This window comes from Lucilia cuprina, chromosome 2 (genome assembly GCF_022045245.1).
Source record: "Lucilia cuprina isolate Lc7/37 chromosome 2, ASM2204524v1, whole genome shotgun sequence".
Taxonomy (NCBI): Eukaryota; Metazoa; Arthropoda; class Insecta; order Diptera; family Calliphoridae; genus Lucilia; species Lucilia cuprina.
In genome coordinates this window covers 58686859-58705288 of record NC_060950.1, presented here as the reverse complement: position 1 = coordinate 58705288, position 18430 = coordinate 58686859, and the positions used below count along the sequence as shown (strand labels likewise).

At 32.1% G+C, this 18430-nt stretch overlaps 1 protein-coding gene across 2 annotated transcripts in view; it reads right to left on the bottom strand.

Annotated features, from left to right (window-relative positions):
- The window catches only part of LOC124420086 (ecdysone-induced protein 74EF-like), a 185198-nt gene that overhangs the window by 137377 nt on the left and 29391 nt on the right, over positions 1–18430 (bottom strand). For both annotated transcript variants that reach the window (XR_006941021.1, XR_006941020.1), the window contains one exon: positions 1686–1719. The gene's annotated coding sequence lies outside the window, so the exon portion shown is untranslated. The remainder of the gene's footprint in view (positions 1–1685; positions 1720–18430) is intronic.

Here is an 18430-nt window from a genome sequence, read left to right as displayed (position 1 = left end):
AATAATTCCCAATTTGTATGGACAGTTGATTGGGTGTTATTTCATTTTACCCGTTGGGAGTTATTTCATTTGGGAGTTATTTCACTGTACCTAGTCTATAGTCTAGTCCGTATTCTGGTCTAGTCTAGTCTATAGTATAGTCTATAGTCTAGAATATAGGCTAGTCTATAGTCTAGTCTATATTCTGGTCTAAAGTCTATACTATACTTTATATTTGATCAGAGTCAGTAACTCCTTAATTTATGTACAATCACACTACCACAGACTTACATATAGATTCACACGTAAAACACACATTCACCCAAAGCTCATTTTACACACAATTCACAATTGAACATAAGTAAATGTGCCACATCATGCAGGTATGGTGCATGAAATTGATTTAAAAGTGCGAATGGCAAACGATGAAAAAAAGCATACAAAAGAATGAAAACAAAATGAGAAAATGGTTAAAAAGGAGTTGTGACACTCATTGGAAATTCCAAATGAAAATTCGAATAAAATAGAGTAACGCTATAAAAAAGAAAAAGTTTTATGGATATTTGTCATATTGTATATTTTACGAGCGAAGGATAAAAAAGAAACAGATACAAAAAATATACAGAAAAAAATGAAAGAAAATGTAGTAAAAGTGTAAAAAAAAATTTAATAAATAAAAAAAGATGGATGATAATTAGACAGTCATGCTGCTAAAAGGTTTCACTATTTATATTCTTTTTCTTTCCATTTTAGTCATTTTATTTATTCAACCATTTGTGGGTTTTTTTCATTCCCGCTTGCGTTCTTTTACTTATTTCCCCAAAAGTTAATAACAACAGATCTGCTTTGTAGGGATGTATACTTTTACGTGTCAGTGTATATGTTTGTGCGTGGGACATGGGTAACAAGAGTGTATTACAGTAAAAAAAGAGTCAGTTGTGAAAATAAGTAGTTTTCTTTGTGGTGTAATAAATTATGTTATAAAATCCTTAAGTAAAGAAAGAAGTGTAAAAGAAAGTGTTGGATGACTCTGGATTATGGAACAAATTTAATTTACAAATAATTGTTATCAAATTAAAATTGTTTTTCAATATAATAGAAACTTATAAGACTTGACTATTTTTGGGGTATCTCCCTTAAAATTTGAGACTTTGAGATCGGTTAACAGATTAGTTCAATCCATTTTGAATTTACTAATTATTTTAATCATGGCAATCTATATACATACATTTTTAAACCAATTTGTAAGCGAAAAATAATGGCCAAACATTTGTCTTCACTGCCAGTTGTGTCAGTATCACTATCTGTGTTAAAATACAGGTTGCAGTTTTTGTGGATGAATTGAAAAATTAGCACACGTGCTAAAAATATATTACGATGTGTTCTGGCAGTTGAAAAATTTGTGTCTTATCTGTTTTTTCTTACAACGATAGAAATGAGTGGCCTTGTCTACACCATGCATCATCATAATGATGTTAATGGAGGGGCATTAAGAGTTTTGTGATAATCTTTTTTTTTTTGCAAATCAACCACCATGCGTTGAAGGATTGCTTAGTTATATTAATAGCAGATATGGTGAACCCCGTAGAATTCTCAAGCTTCCGATCATGCTATAACTCATTGCTATAGTCTACATAACAATCATCAATTTTTGATATATTCTGTTCAGACTCTATTTGAATTTGAGTACTATGGAGAAATCTTACCTGTTTTTAAAGAAGCATTAAGTTTGAAATTATCCTGAAAAAAATTAAATAACAAATATTAGAAATGTATGTTAAATATGAGGTAAATCTGTACAGTTGTATAATTTGGCATTACTATAGACTAGACTATAGACTAGACTATAGACTAGACTATAGACTAGACTATAGACTAGACTATAGACTAGACTATAGACTAGACTATAGACTAGACTATAGACTAGACTATAGACTAGACTATAGACTAGACTATAGACTAGACTATAGACTAGACTATAGACTAGACTATAGACTAGACTATAGACTAGACTATAGACTAGACTATAGACTAGACTATAGACTAGACTATAGACTAGACTATAGACTAGACTATAGACTAGACTATAGACTAGACTATAGACTAGACTATAGACTAGACTATAGACTAGACTATAGACTAGACTATAGACTAGACTATAGACTAGACTATAGACTAGACTATAGACTAGACTATAGACTAGACTATAGACTAGACTATAGACTAGACTATAGACTAGACTATAGACTAGACTATAGACTAGACTATAGACTAGACTATAGACTAGACTATAGACTAGACTATAGACTAGACTATAGACTAGACTATAGACTAGACTATAGACTAGACTATAGACTAGACTATAGACTAGACTATAGACTAGACTATAGACTAGACTATAGACTAGACTATAGACTAGACTATAGACTAGACTATAGACTAGACTATAGACTAGACTATAGACTAGACTATAGACTAGACTATAGACTAGACTATAGACTAGACTATAGACTAGACTATAGACTAGACTATAGACTAGACTATAGACTAGACTATAGACTAGACTATAGACTAGACTATAGACTAGACTATAGACTAGACTATAGACTAGACTATAGACTAGACTATAGACTAGACTATAGACTAGACTATAGACTAGACTATAGACTAGACTATAGACTAGACTATAGACTAGACTATAGACTAGACTATAGACTAGACTATAGACTAGACTATAGACTAGACTATAGACTAGACTATAGACTAGACTATAGACTAGACTATAGACTAGACTATAGACTAGACTATAGACTAGACTATAGACTAGACTATAGACTAGACTATAGACTAGACTATAGACTAGACTATAGACTAGACTATAGACTAGACTATAGACTAGACTATAGACTAGACTATAGACTAGACTATAGACTAGACTATAGACTAGACTATAGACTAGACTATAGACTAAACTATAGACTAGACTATAGACTAGACTATAGACTAGACTATAGACTAGACTATAGACTAGACTATAGACTAGACTATAGACTAGACTATAGACTAGACTATAGACTAGACTATAGACTAGACTATAGACTAGACTATAGACTAGACTATAGACTAGACTATAGACTAGACTATAGACTAGACTATAGACTAGACTATAGACTAGACTATAGACTAGACTATAGACTAGACTATAGACTAGACTATAGACTAGACTATAGACTAGACTATAGACTAGACTATAGACTAGACTATAGACTAGACTATAGACTAGACTATAGACTAGACTATAGACTAGACTATAGACTAGACTATAGACTAGACTATAGACTAGACTATAGACTAGACTATAGACTAGACTATAGACTAGACTATAGACTAGACTATAGACTAGACTATAGACTAGACTATAGACTAGACTATAGACTAGACTATAGACTAGACTATAGACTAGACTATAGACTAGACTATAGACTAGACTATAGACTAGACTATAGACTAGACTATAGACTAGACTATAGACTAGACTATAGACTAGACTATAGACTAGACTATAGACTAGACTATAGACTAGACTATAGACTAGACTATAGACTAGACTATAGACTAGACTATAGACTAGACTATAGACTAGACTATAGACTAGACTATAGACTAGGCTATAGACTAGACTATAGACTAGACTATAGACTAGACTATAGACTAGACTATAGACTAGACTATAGACTAGACTATAGACTAAACTATAGACTAGACTATAGACTAGACTATAAACTAGACTATAGACTGGACTATAGACTAGACTATAGACTAGACTATAGACTAGACTATAGACTAGACTATAGACTAGACTATAGACTAGACTATAGACTAGACTATAGACTAGACTATAGACTAGACTATAGACTAGACTATAGACTAGACTATAGACTAGACTATAGACTAGACTATAGACTAGACTATAGACTAGACTATAGACTAGACTATAGACTAGACTATAGACTAGACTATAGACTAGACTATAGACTAGACTATAGACTAGACTATAGACTAGATATAGACTAGACTATAGACTAGACTATAGACTAGACTATAGACTAGACTATAGACTAGACTATAGACTAGACTATAAACTAGACTTAGATTAGACTATAGACTAGACTATAGACTAGACTATAGACTAGACTATAGACTAGACTATAGACTAGACTATAGACTAGACTATAGACTAGACTATAGACTAGACTATAGACTAGACTATAGACTAGACTATAGACTAGACTATAGACTAGACTATAGACTAGACTATAGACTAGACTATAGACTAGACTATAGACTAACTACTATAGACTAGACTATAGACTAGACTATAGACTAGACTATAGACTAGACTATAGACTAGACTATAGACTAGACTATAGACTAGACTATAGACTAGACTATAGACTAGACTATAGACTAGACTATAGACTAGACTATAGACTAGACTATAGACTAGACTATAGACTAGACTATAGACTAGACTATAGACTAGACTATAGACTAGACTATAGACTAGACTATAGACTAGACTATAGACTAGACTATAGACTAGACTATAGACTAGACTATAGACTAGACTATAGACTAGACTATAGACTAAACTGTAGACTAAACTATAGACTAGACTATAGACTAGACTATAGACTAGACTATAGACTAGACTATAGATTAGATTATAGACTAGACTATAGACTAGACTAGTCTAGTCTATAGTCTAGTCTATAGTCTAGTCTATAGTCTAGTCTATAGTCTAGTCTATAGTCTAGTCTATAGTCTAGTCTATAGTCTAGTCTATAGGCTATAGACTAGACTAGACTAGACTAGACTAGACTAGACTATAGACTAGATTATAGACTTTAGACTAGACTATAGACTTGACTATAGACTAGACTATAGACTAAACTTTAGAATATACTATAGACTAGACTATAGACTAGACAATAGACTAGACAATAGACTAGACTGTAGGCTAGACCATAGACTAGACTATAGACTAGACTAGACTATAGACTCGACTATAGACTAGACTATAGACTAGACTTTAGACTAGACTATATACTAGACTTCAGACTAGACAATATACTATACTATAGACTAGAGTATAGACTAGACTATAGACTAAACTATAGACTAGACTATAGACTAGACAATAGACTAGACTATAGACTAGTCTATAGACTAGACTATAGACTAGACTATATACCAAAGAAAAAAGTATGCATGTTCTAAAAGGGATTACGATAAAAAAAATTTTCTTGCAAAAGCAAAGCAAATTGAAAACTATAACTCATAAAATAATTAAAAGAGAAACACCTGTTTCTATTAAGTATTCAAAGGTTTATTATCAGCTTATCATGTCAACAGTTGTACGCAAAGAAAAAAAAGATCTATCTTAATAGAATTTTTTATACATTTATTCACCTTAATTAAATTTTTATATTATTTCCTCTGCAAACAATTGTATCTGCTCTACAAAATATGTCATTTACACTTAACAAAACACTTTAGCTATTCTATGGAAAATCATCATACATAATATGCATATGTTTGTGTCGGAATATAATATTGTTGTCATTAAACAAATTATAGAAATAATTTAATTTCAAGAATTGTATTCAACACAAAGTAAAGCAATTCATTTTAATTTAATAAAACTTGTTGGGGATCATTATATTTTTTTTTGTTTCTTCTAGTATGCTTTGTGCAATTTCCGAAATGTTGAAATTCCTATTAATCATTAAGTGTTCTAACAATAAATACAATTTATACTAAATAACTCATACAAAGATAGGTAAACGTATGAGTTCGTGTGAGTGTATGTATGTTTACCTGTATGTTTAAGTATTAATGAAAAATGTTGCTGAGGTATACTGTTGTACATACCTATAAGTGAAGGTCTGTAAAATATCCTGTTTTGTCATACACATACATATGATTATTAATAACAATTTCCATATAATCTTCTTTAAAGGAAAATGAAAAAAAATCCACAGAATAAAAAGAAAAATATATAACGAAGTATAAAATACTTCTTTTGTTAACAAATGTCATAGTCACATATTCACTTAAACACACAGACACACATTTGTACAAACATACATACTAGCGGTCTACGTCACCTATGATTTATATGAAAACAATTTATTAAACTAGACGTACAAAATATTTACTCTTCCCTCATCTTTTTATGCTCCAGCTTTTTATACACAATACAGACACATTTAAAATAGAAGGAAAAATGAAAACTGAAAATACAATAAACCCTAGTTATACAGTCACTTTTACTTAAACAGAAATGGAGTCGTAATGTTATGTACTGAATAGTACAGTGAGGGACATATAAAAAATAACAGAATTAATTAGATACAATTTCCAAGTAAAAAATACTATTGTATGTATAACTAAAAACAGTTCTTAGTTATGCTAGTTTAGCAAGAATTCTAGTCCAGATCATAAGAAAGTCATACTGCGAGGAGCAACAACTTCTATATGTAATCCATAACTTATGCATGGGAGTGCATCAACATTTTATACGAATTTTCTTGTCGGTAGTTTGATTTGGCGTATGTAAGCAGTTATATATCTCTTGTCTCATAATCGAGCTGATTATATTATGCAGTACGTAAGCATATCTCAATAGATATGATTCTTTGAGAGTAAATGTTGGAGAATTTTCAGCTTGAAATTCCTTATTGATCATCATTCCGTAGATCGTTCTTTATGGTGAATGATCGGGAAAGACTCCTCTGACCAACAGAAGTTTATTACTGATTTAGTAGACCTCTTACTTCAGGGTAGTCCTTGATGCTGTTGTATATTGTTTTCAGGTTGAGGTCCACCACTCAACTTGTTGGGGTAATTATTGGGTTTAAATTGAATTTGGAAATTCCTATATCCTTTTAACATTATCTCGATATAAAGAGGGATCCTGATACCAAATACGTTTCTAGGTGCAGTTGCCGAATCAACTAAGCCATTGTAATGGTATGGTTCCTCGGCCTTTAAAAGTTTAAAGGATGCACTGGAATGGGGTTTGCATTTTAAATAGGATTATTCTTTTTACCTAAAGTTGTGATCGCCACTACTATACAGCTTGTTAAAGTAAGATGGAATTGATCTCATGCTGCTAGTCATTCCGCATCGGGGCTTGTACATGGATCGCCACAGCTTTGTACAAATAATGTGACCTGATTTATTCATAGAAGGATTAAGGGGCGTTTTAAAGTCTACCCAGAAGATGAAAAAAGCACCGCAAAATAATGCCGTCAAAGCTGGTGTTCACGTAAAGCATTAAGACATTCTCTGAGAATAAATATGAAAAGCATTGTCTCCAATAAAATGTTTTTGGTTTTTAACATTTTTCACCAGACAAAGCGAATCTCTCCGCTGAGCGTTAAATATATACATACATACTTATATGTAAGTTACTTTTCTTTTATGTTAGTTTATTTTAGTTAATTTCAATCACATTTTCACATTGTTTTTTGCTCATAAAAATATTTCTAATTTTTTTTAATAATTTTCTTAATAATTTTACACAACACTGTAGCCTACCTTTACAGAATTTTTAAACGCAAAACCAGTCTTAGTTCTTACGTACATTTATATGTAAGTATGAGTGTATTTATGTATGTATATACGAATATAACTGTAAAACAATGTAATAAATAAGAACACCCAAAACCTTAATTTCCTTATACTAACAGAGCTCATTAAGAGGATGTGTTACGATTACATGTCAACACATAAATCACAGCTAAAAATGAATTGTTTATTGGGTCTGAGATTATCGCTATGTTTTGTAACAGTATATACTCTAAAATATGTATAACGCAGTACAGTACAAGTGCCAACACTACCATGGGAAATAAAAACAACAAGAGAATTATTCGAAATATTAAAAAGGAAACAACAAAAATTTGAGGCTGTAGTACTGGTGCTACTGATGATGATGACGACGACGACGATGATGTTGATGTGTTATTATTAACACATACAAATAAAGATTTTCGATACAATTACAAAAACCTCAACTTACATATAGATGCATGTTTGAAAAGCAGCTCGGTAGTTCGAAAGGTGGATGGTGCAGATTTACTGGTTTTAGCTTCCCAGCAGTTCGACGGGACAGTTCCGAACTGATCACTTAACCTACCACTTGTGGTGGCCCCTTGCCACCTTACTACCCAGGAAACCAACCATTTTAACATGGGCTTGTCCTACGAAGAAGTCAATCGTCACTCTACACCCTACAAAGAGACAGTGAAGAGGCGATTGCCTCCGTTCTCGCTTACAAAGGGGACACTAAAGTGACGACTGTCTTCATTCTCGTTTACAAAGAGTTTATTTGCGACGAAAGACCAAAATAATACAAATTGGAGTCAGTCAGGTTGTAAGATATTAATGGAACTAAAATTTAAAAAGTTCAAGTGTCTACTCTCTAAAATACTATGGGACAATAATGTGACGACTATCGTCGATCCCGCTTACAAATAAGACACTAAAGTGAACTGTCTTTATTCTCGATTACAAAGGGTACATTCGTTAGGGTCAGTAAACATACGAATTACGATCATCCAGGTGGTTAACTATTAGTGGAAATTACTGTCTTTTTCGTATGCGATAACTAAAACGTCTCGGGTATTGTTTCAATAATTTTTAGGAAGTATTTCACGAATGTCAGAAACAAATCGCATGTCCTACGATGTCAATCGTTAAGTTAGGTTGCAATAAATCGACGACTATGGTTACTGAACAGTATGAAACTCAGTTGGGTAACAATTTCCACTGATCACTTCGCCAGCTTTATTAGAAAAATATAAGGTTCAATGATTCCACAACATGTAAACCGTGCTAAAAGCTGCATTTTCTGTTATTATGAAGTCTGTGGGGTCTGTTGATTGGTCTCACTCCATGTGCCGCAAGTTAGTTTACTAACAAACCCCTTAAGCCAAAAGTGAACTGCTGAATAGAGTTCTGATATAAAATATTGGGTCAATGTCAAGAAGAAAGTGCTATATCGATTGATAGTTTACCCCTCATATTGATTCTGCATGCAGAGAGAACAGTGAAACGCTGGAACACTGTTTCTTGGAAAGTATATGCAAATATCTTGGGCATTATTTCAGACATAACATCCCTTAGAAAGACTGATTGATTCTAAGAAACTACTTCAAGGACGCTGAATTTTATATATTTCACTATAAGGAGGCCCAAATAAAAGCTTTTAATCTAACTTCTATTGAATCTGCAATTGATTGCTCTTGATGGCATAAATAACAATTTTCCAAAGATCAGAACAGATAAAGAGATTTAAAGTAAATTAACGCTAGAACATGATTTCTTTCTGTTTTTTAAAGAATGCAAAAATATATAATACTGAAACAATCAAGGATACATTGAGTCCTTGCTAAACTGCTGGGATGAAATGCACTCCAGCAACGATACACACTTGTTTATATAGATGTAGGCTTGTAAGGATTCTACCAACCAGTACGAGTGTATGACTCCTCTACTCTTGTATTGCGGTTGTGTTTCAATTTGTATGTTTATATTTGATGTGTATGGGTGTGTGTATGTTTATGTGTGGATGTGGTAATGTTGATGATGACACTTCAATGCAACACTGTTGACGACTCTCTATACTTTGTAGCAGCAATAACAAAAAAACAAACAAGAATTGCATACATTTTTGTTGGTTAAAAAAAAAATAAAAAAATCAATCTTGAAATTTATATTGGGGCTTGTTTTTTTCCTTGTTCTGTTCCGTAATAATGGTTGTAGTAAAACAATAATAGCAACAACACCAAATAAACGTTAGCAAACCAACCATGCAACTAACAACAAGGTTAGTGTGAATAGATTTTCAATTTATACATTGTAATATTTTCCTAGTATTTTTTTTTTCTATATATTTTCAAATTTTCTGTTATTTTGATAAAAACTATGGCGAAAATATGTAAAACAAATTGAAAATGTATGATGCCTATGATTTGTTAGGAAAATAAAAGTGCTGGTAAATACCAGCGGCTTTGAGGGGAGTGAAATAAATTTCATGTTCCAGAGCGTTGATAAGAGTGTTATGTAAAATTTATACAATTGTTTTATGATATGCACTGTGGTATGTAAATGAATTTTTGAAAAATTTCAATGTCATTGTTGGTAACAAGATTTACTCTTGTTTAAATTATTTATGAAACAAATACTTTTGGGGATATTTCAATGACATACTGAAACATAAGGATTTGGTGTGAGTAATAGTATTTTGTATCTGGACCGCAGAGAACTTTCGTTCGACATTTTCTTATTGCTAGTTTTTGGAGAGGCGTGTCCTCCGGTAGGTTAGTGTTCTAGTCTAGTAGACGGAGAAGGTGGATTCCATTCTCACATAAGGCACTGGTTTAGGATCACCCTATAGACTTAGGGCGCTCCTAGGAACCAGCTTCATATACACTGCCGATATTCGTTATTTATTGTGGTTGAATTTGTTGTCAAGGGACGCTTCAGATATAAATGTATGTCTGAAGGTAATTGGACAAGATGACCTTATCGGTCTGAGTTATATTGGTCAAGTTGAAAATTGGCGTTAAATGGCCTAGTCTAATGTTCCAACTTAAAGAGAACGTGAAAAAAGTTCTCCGCGTGATTACGGCTTCTTATATACTACCGATATTCGTTATACTCTACACCAAAATATTGGTCCTACACACACCTTAAAGTAAGCAAATTGACTCAGAACCACTTTCTGAGTCGATTTGACTATGACTGTCCGTCTGTCCTATTGTCCTGTGTGTGTCCATGTAAAACTTGTGCAAACTCTACAGGTTGCAATTTTCAAGATAATTTGAGAAAATTTCGTTAATACTCTTTTGACCCAAGAACGAAACCTATTGAAAATGGTTGAAATTGGTTTATAATTTCATATAGCTTCATACAACTGTACCCCCGAATAGGACTTTTGAGCTCATATATACATATGTTAAATATTCTTTGCTGATTTTCATAATAATCAGGGACTATTTGGCTCTATCCCCAATACAAAGTCCTTTTCAGAAAATTGCATATTAAACTCTGTCCTCTTAACAACTCCTCTTATAGAAACTATGAATCACTTGATATTTAACATCAAAGTCTTAAAACTAAACGCAGAAAAAAACATAGTTCGACATGGTTACTGTAACTATACTATGTTCACTGTGACAGTATATTGTTATCAAAAACATATTATTTGAATTCAATTTAAACAATATTGTTGTACTGTAATGTTCATGGCAATTATAAATTTGAGTATGATTCACTGAAAAATGGTTATTTTTCAAATACTAAATAATGGTAACGATGAAAACATATTATGTTACTAACAAGCGTTTAAACTTACAAATAACTATTATATATTATGTTGCTACTTATATGTTATATAACACCATTCAATGTTAAAAAAATTTATGATAAAATATTTTAATTGTATTAATTGTATTAAAAACTAAACTTCATTTTACGAGATGAGCTAATGATCTCGTTATATATGCATATTTGGAAATTTTACGTCAAAAGACTCAAGTGCTGAGTCAAATCTTGAAAGAAATCTCAAGTGCTGAGTCAAATTTTGAATATAAAACTTCTTTGTTAATAGCAGAACACGAAGCAATCTTTTAAATTTTTTCTTTGGGAATATGAAAAAATTTAAACGATTGCTTGTGTTCTACTATTAACAAAAATATAAAGTAATCTTCAGATTTTAAACTTCTAGTAGAATGATTCATATATACTCGTTTAATTAAAGCTTAACGACATCGCTTGGTACAGTTATTTGACACACACACAGCGAAAACAACATGTCCATCAGTGAATGTCAACATTAACTTATTATAAAACTGCTTTTCTACTTTATTACTATAGCAACTAGTGCTAAAGTTAATATGTGTTTGGTGTGCTGAAAAGTAAAATAGTTTCTTTGGTAACAGATACTTAAAATATATAACAAATACTCTGTCCTTTGTGAAGATATTAAATTGCATGTGTTTTGGCTATCGAAACAGACAAAAATATTTAGTTTTTCTTAAAAATAATGGTTCTTAATATCGACATAAAAATACTAACGGCGAGAATGTCATTAGTATTATACTGAACAGTATATGAACAAAACTGCTGACAGACTAACCAATCTGGACACCCTGGAATTTCAAGTTAACTGTTAATTAGAATACAGTTAGTTCTCATAATTTCTTGTGCTGCCAATTATTGTTCTTTTATAGAAATAGTTAATTTGAGTCCTTTTCCAAGAACTGGTTAAATTTTTTTTCGAACTAATAAAACTCACATAGTTCAAGCTAAATAATCTCCAGCAATTCAATGAAATTCCTTTCGTTTGTTTATTTAAGCTTAAAATCTCATGAATTCGAAATAAGTTTGCCAACACCAACAAAAATAACACACACACTAAGCTAAATTTGTTTTTCTCACCAAAAATTTCTCTATTTTTTTGTCAATCCCTAATGCAACGAAAAAAGCCAGGCAATTTTAAGTCCTTTTAAGTCATCTCTTGTGGAAAGGCCGTAGGGCAAGCTGAATAAATGATAAACTTAAAATTTCTAACACTTCAGCAAGAAATCCTATTTTAATCGCTCTAGAGATTTTCCTCCCCCAAAAAAGCACAAAACTTTGCCTAAAAAACTTAGGAAAAACGAGAAATTGTCAAGTTAAAACCACTGTAGGCCGTGATAGGCTGACTGACTTGAATGTGCCGCTGACTAACTGTGGCCTGTGTATGAATTAGTTTGTATGTGTGTGTATGTTAGAAAAAGAGAGTGTGTGTTAAATCAACTGCAATGAACATTGAATGTGTGTATGGATGCAGAAAATTTAACAATCATTTTTGTTTATCGTTTCGTTTTTTCTTCTTATTTTTTTCAAAAAACAAAAAAAGACACCATTACATTCAAACATATTTCTTGCTTTCAATTTCCCTAAATATTTTTTCAATTTTTTCCTTCATCAGATGAATATCATAGAAATAAAAAATGTTTACGTATACCACGGCAGCCGGGATACCCTGCACATAACTAACTATAGTCTATTATCTAGTCTAAAGACTAGTATATAATCTAGCCTACAGTCTAGTTTATAGTCTAGTCTATAGTCTAGTCTATAGTCTAGTCTATAGTCTAGTCTATAGTCTAGTCTATAGTCTAGTCTATAGTCTAGTCTATAGTCTAGTCTATAGTCTAGTCTATAGTCTAGTCTATAGTCTAGTCTATAGTCTAGTCTATAGTCTAGTCTATAGTCTAGTCTATAGTCTAGTCTATAGTCTAGTCTATAGTCTAGTCTATAGTCTAGTCTATAGTCTAGTCTATAGTCTAGTCTATAGTCTAGTCTATAGTCTAGTCTATAGTCTAGTCTATAGTCTAGTCTATAGTCTAGTCTATAGTCTAGTCTATAGTCTAGTCTATAGTCTAGTCTATAGTCTAGTCTATAGTCTAGTCTATAGTCTAGTCTATAGTCTAGTCTATAGTCTAGTCTATAGTCTAGTCTAGTCTAGTCTAGTCTATAGTCTAGTCTATAGTCTAGTCTATAGTCTAGTCTATAGTCTAGTCTATAGTCTAGTCTATAGTCTAGTCTATAGTCTAGTCTATAGTCTAGTCTATAGTCTAGTCTATAGTCTAGTCTATAGTCTAGTCTATAGTCTAGTCTATAGTCTAGTCTATAGTCTAGTCTATAGTCTAGTCTATAGTCTAGTCTATAGTCTAGTCTATAGTCTAGTCTATAGTCTAGTCTATAGTCTAGTCTATAGTCTAGTCTATAGTCTAGTCTATAGTCTATAGTCTATCTATAGTCTATCTATAGTCTATAGTCTAGTCTATAGTCTAGTCTATAGTCTAGTCTATAGTCTAGTCTATAGTCTAGTCTATAGTCTAGTCTATAGTCTATAGTCTAGTCTATAGTCTATAGTCTAGTCTATAGTCTAGTCTATAGTCTAGTCTATAGTCTAGTCTATAGTCTAGTCTATAGTCTAGTCTATAGTCTAGTCTATAGTCTAGTCTATTCCAAAAATATTGACTAGACTATAGACTTTACGATAGACTAGACTATAGACTTGAAAATATACTTGACGATAGACTGGACTATAGACTAGTCTAGTCTATAGTCTAGTCTATAGTCTAGTCTATAGTCTAGTCTATAGTCTAGTCTATAGTCTAGTCTATAGTCTAGTCGATAGTCTATTCTATAGTCTGGTCTATATTCTAGTCTATAGTCTAGTTTGTAGTCAAGTCTATTTTCAAGTCTATAGTCCAGTCTATAGTATAGTTTGTAGTCAAGTCTATTTTCAAGTCTATAGTCTAGTCTATAGTCCAGTCTATCGTCAAGTCTATTTTCAAGTCTATAGTCTAGTCTATCCTAAAGTCTATAGTCTAGTCAATATTTCTGGAATTGCTTTTAAAAGTACACAAAATTACACAGGAGATACATACATTATAGTGCTATTGGAATATTTCAAAAAGCTTTTTAAATCAGTACTTTTTTATATCATTAAAATTCTAAAACTCATTGATTGGCTGTAACTGTATCCGCAATATACAATATGTATCTAACTCTGTAATAAAGCCTGTTTGATTAATTATATTTTGTTTCTAAATGTAACAACGATTTCATGCAATAATGTAACAAAAGAATAAAACAAATGATAAAACATTTCTGATTGTATCAAGCAAAAGAACAAATTTGACCAGTTAACCGAATTGCTACAATAAAAAGGCATTAATATTTATGCAATTGAAGGACTCATTATGTATTCAGATTGTTGGTTTTGATATAAAATGCCATCAGTTGTTTATGTTGCTCATAAAGATGGGTTACTAGTGATGATGATGTGGATGCCGATGATGAAGAAATGTTACGAGATAAGGCTGTTGGTGATGATCACATAATAATGTTGATGCAAAACATACATATGAACGTAGTACGGTTGATTGTGGAATATGCAAGTAAGTGCAGCATGATTATTTGTTATTATATTGCAACAGTTATTTTTCCGTTTATATATATTTTTTCTCAACTTTTTTTTTGAATTTTTTTGGAATAATTTGTTATTGTTGTCGTCATCAGCAGCATTGTTGTTGATATTGTCCTTGTGTTAAATCGTAGTTTTTAGGGGAAATAAGGCGGAGGCCTTAACCAGTAATTTGTATGCAATTCATTGAAAATAAACACAATTCTATGCACTCTTCTCATAAGTACACACATACATTTATTTCTACAAATATAATGACAAACATAAATAAGTTGTTTCTACATATTTACTGACATCTACACTCAGATATTGTATGTACACAGGACTCTGTATATCCTTATGTACATAAGTGTGTGTGTGTAGTGACTTCAACTGTGTGTAATTATTTAGTTGTGACCCAAAAATGTCAACAAACACATGATGAGTAGTTATCGTTTGCCGCCGCTTAAATTCGAACCAATTTTCATTTAGTTTAAACAAAATAAACAGCAACAACAAAATCACAAACTAACACACACATACGCACTCACTTACCAAACTTAACTCAAAAGTCGTGGTTCTTATGCATACATGTATATATAAACACATATACAAATATACAAACTTAAACACACATAAATAAACAACCTTATAAAACACTCTTAATGGCCTTTAGTCTTCCGAAGGAAGAGCAAACGCACAACGTTGTCTTACTGCAAGCAAAATTCATGTTCTGAATATGCAGCTGAGTATAGAAGTTAAATAAGCCACTATGGGCTGTTTGCTGCTGCGGCTGTTGAACAGTGGGAATGAAGAGGGGGTGTTATGCTGTATGTTATGATGTTGTTAATAAAAATAAACAATTAAAACTCTTTGAAATTATCTCTCCTAAAGTTTGTCTTCCAAGATTATACTCTATTGACTTAAAAGTGTGTGCGATTTTACACTCCATATAAAGATAGTCCTAATCGGATATGTTTGTAGATTAAGAAAGCTTGTCAAATCATTTAAAGCTACTCAAACAGCAATTTCAAATTGCTTGTAAACAGCAGGATTTAACCAAAAGAGAATTAATTGTGTACCATATAAGTTAATGCCGAAAGACCTTGAAATACTAATTTGCTTGTCCAACGCTATAAATGAAAATCAGTTTTGCTCCAAATTTTTAGACAAATGGATCCTTTATGGTAAGCCGAAGTTTAGGCTTACCCAGTCGACACCAAAGTTTAAGCATTTAAGCATAAGCTGCCTTAATCTAGCCAGACCATCACATGAGACCCGTACTGAATGCAACTTTATGGCATCAACAAACCAATCTCTTATAAGCTGCAGAAATCTGGCCAGATCGTATTAGGAAAACTGTACATAAAGCTGATTAATTTAAACAGAAATCTCCTAGAATATGGCAATGCCATAACGATCTCCCTCTCTCTCTGGAATACCCATCACTCTCTCTGATATCTTTACTATATACGGCCTAAAATAGAAAGTATCTCTCATGTATAGGTCAATACTGCAAGGTCCATGTTGTGGCTACTCGACCGCGTACAGGGGAGGGCGAATTTATTTGTAGGTAACAGTGGGATATCCAAATGTATTTATTCAGTGGAGCACCGTCGCTCTCTACTCTATCGATACTACATGGAATGTTTTTTTTTTATTTTAGGGAACTTGTTTCCGAAACTCAAATATACACATGTAACACATGTCATTCAGCACGATCACATTCATATGTGAATGTGTCTGTTTGTGGATCAAACTTCACCCAGAAGGTAGATTTCTCAGTTCCAATACAATAAACTGCATGAGTATTGGTAAATAAGAGACGATGAATTTTGTCTGTTCCTTATATGCTAACGCTAAAGTCGAACAGTCGAATATACTCAATAAAAGCGCCCAACTAAAGATACTCGCAGAACACTACGAGCTAAAACCTTCCTAGTATCATAATACTACATGTATATATGACGGCGATAGTTTCCTGGATGTGCAAAGATTAGTGAAAGTCGATTACTCTACATGAGAATGAATGCGGACTATCACATACTTCAATCCGAAGAGTTACACTCTATAAACGTTCTACGCTTACCCACCAACTTGTTTTGTGGCATGTTGATGCAATTGCTAAATGGAAGCTTTTAAAGCTTCTAATATAAGAGACCACCAAAGAACAATGCTGATTTCCTGAAAGTATGCTGCAAATTTTAAGTCGATTGTTTAGCCTGAACTATAATTTTCAATCACAAGTCTGTGATAACAGACTACAACCTACTCTAAGTCAATTGATAGGAATAACTCAAATTAACTTACGTGTAATTTAAGGTCGACTTTAAAGGAATCCTCACGTGTTGAATTGATCAAACACATTTTTGGATTAACTTCATGTATTAACCCTATATTTTCTCTAACTATCCTACTGTGCTTAAACTCTGCATGGTGTTATTTCATTCCTCTTCTTTCAACTATGTATATATATTTTTTAAAAATTTTTTGTCGCTGTTTGCTGTTATTCTTGTTACGGCTGATGTTGTTGTTTACGCGAGTGAGTATTTTGCCTGCTAGCCATTTACATAGACAGTTAAACAGCTAGGCCATGTATCCATCCAAGCATTTATTTGTAACCCACCATAGTTGAGTGGATAAATTGGGAGGTAAGTACGTTATTACATACATGTACCCATTTTAAGGGTTTTCTTTCTATTTGTGAGTGTGTGTATAAAGTGTTATTTTGTCCCGTATCTCTAACCCACCATGAGATTTTTAACGAAGTGTTATTGTTGGGTGTTTTTCTCGCTATTTTTCATTTATAAATTTTGTATTTTACATTTTATTTTTTTTTGGTGGGGGTTTTTTGTCGTTACTGTTGTATTTATGTAAAACATTTAAAAATATATACATATACAGCTTAAAATGTATAGAGATTTTATTCTAAGGTAGTATAATTGAAAAGTTACTGCAAGGACAAGGATAGGTTTAATCAAGGTTTTTTTCCTAACGGATGTAATTTGTTAAATAAATAATTTTTTAAAGGTACCAGTTATTGAAGTAAATGTAAAAAATTAGCAAGACTAACTAAGCCAGTTCTTAAAAAGGAAACTAAAATTTTTGCTTTATTTATGAGAAAAAAATTTTCTTCAGAAGTGATTTCATGGAAAACCATAGGGCGTGGTTTTATTGGCATAAATCTGGGTAAACTCAAAAAATATACTCAGTGACGTCAGAGATAACATGCTGTTCAAAACCCGGAGATCACTCCTAATAAGCTGAGATATCTTTCTCTGACCAAATCTTTAGTTATTATTACTATTACTATATCTATCTATCTATCTATCTATCTATCTATCTATCTATCTATCTATCTATCTATCTATCTATCTATCTATCTATCTATCTATCTATCTATCTATCTATCTA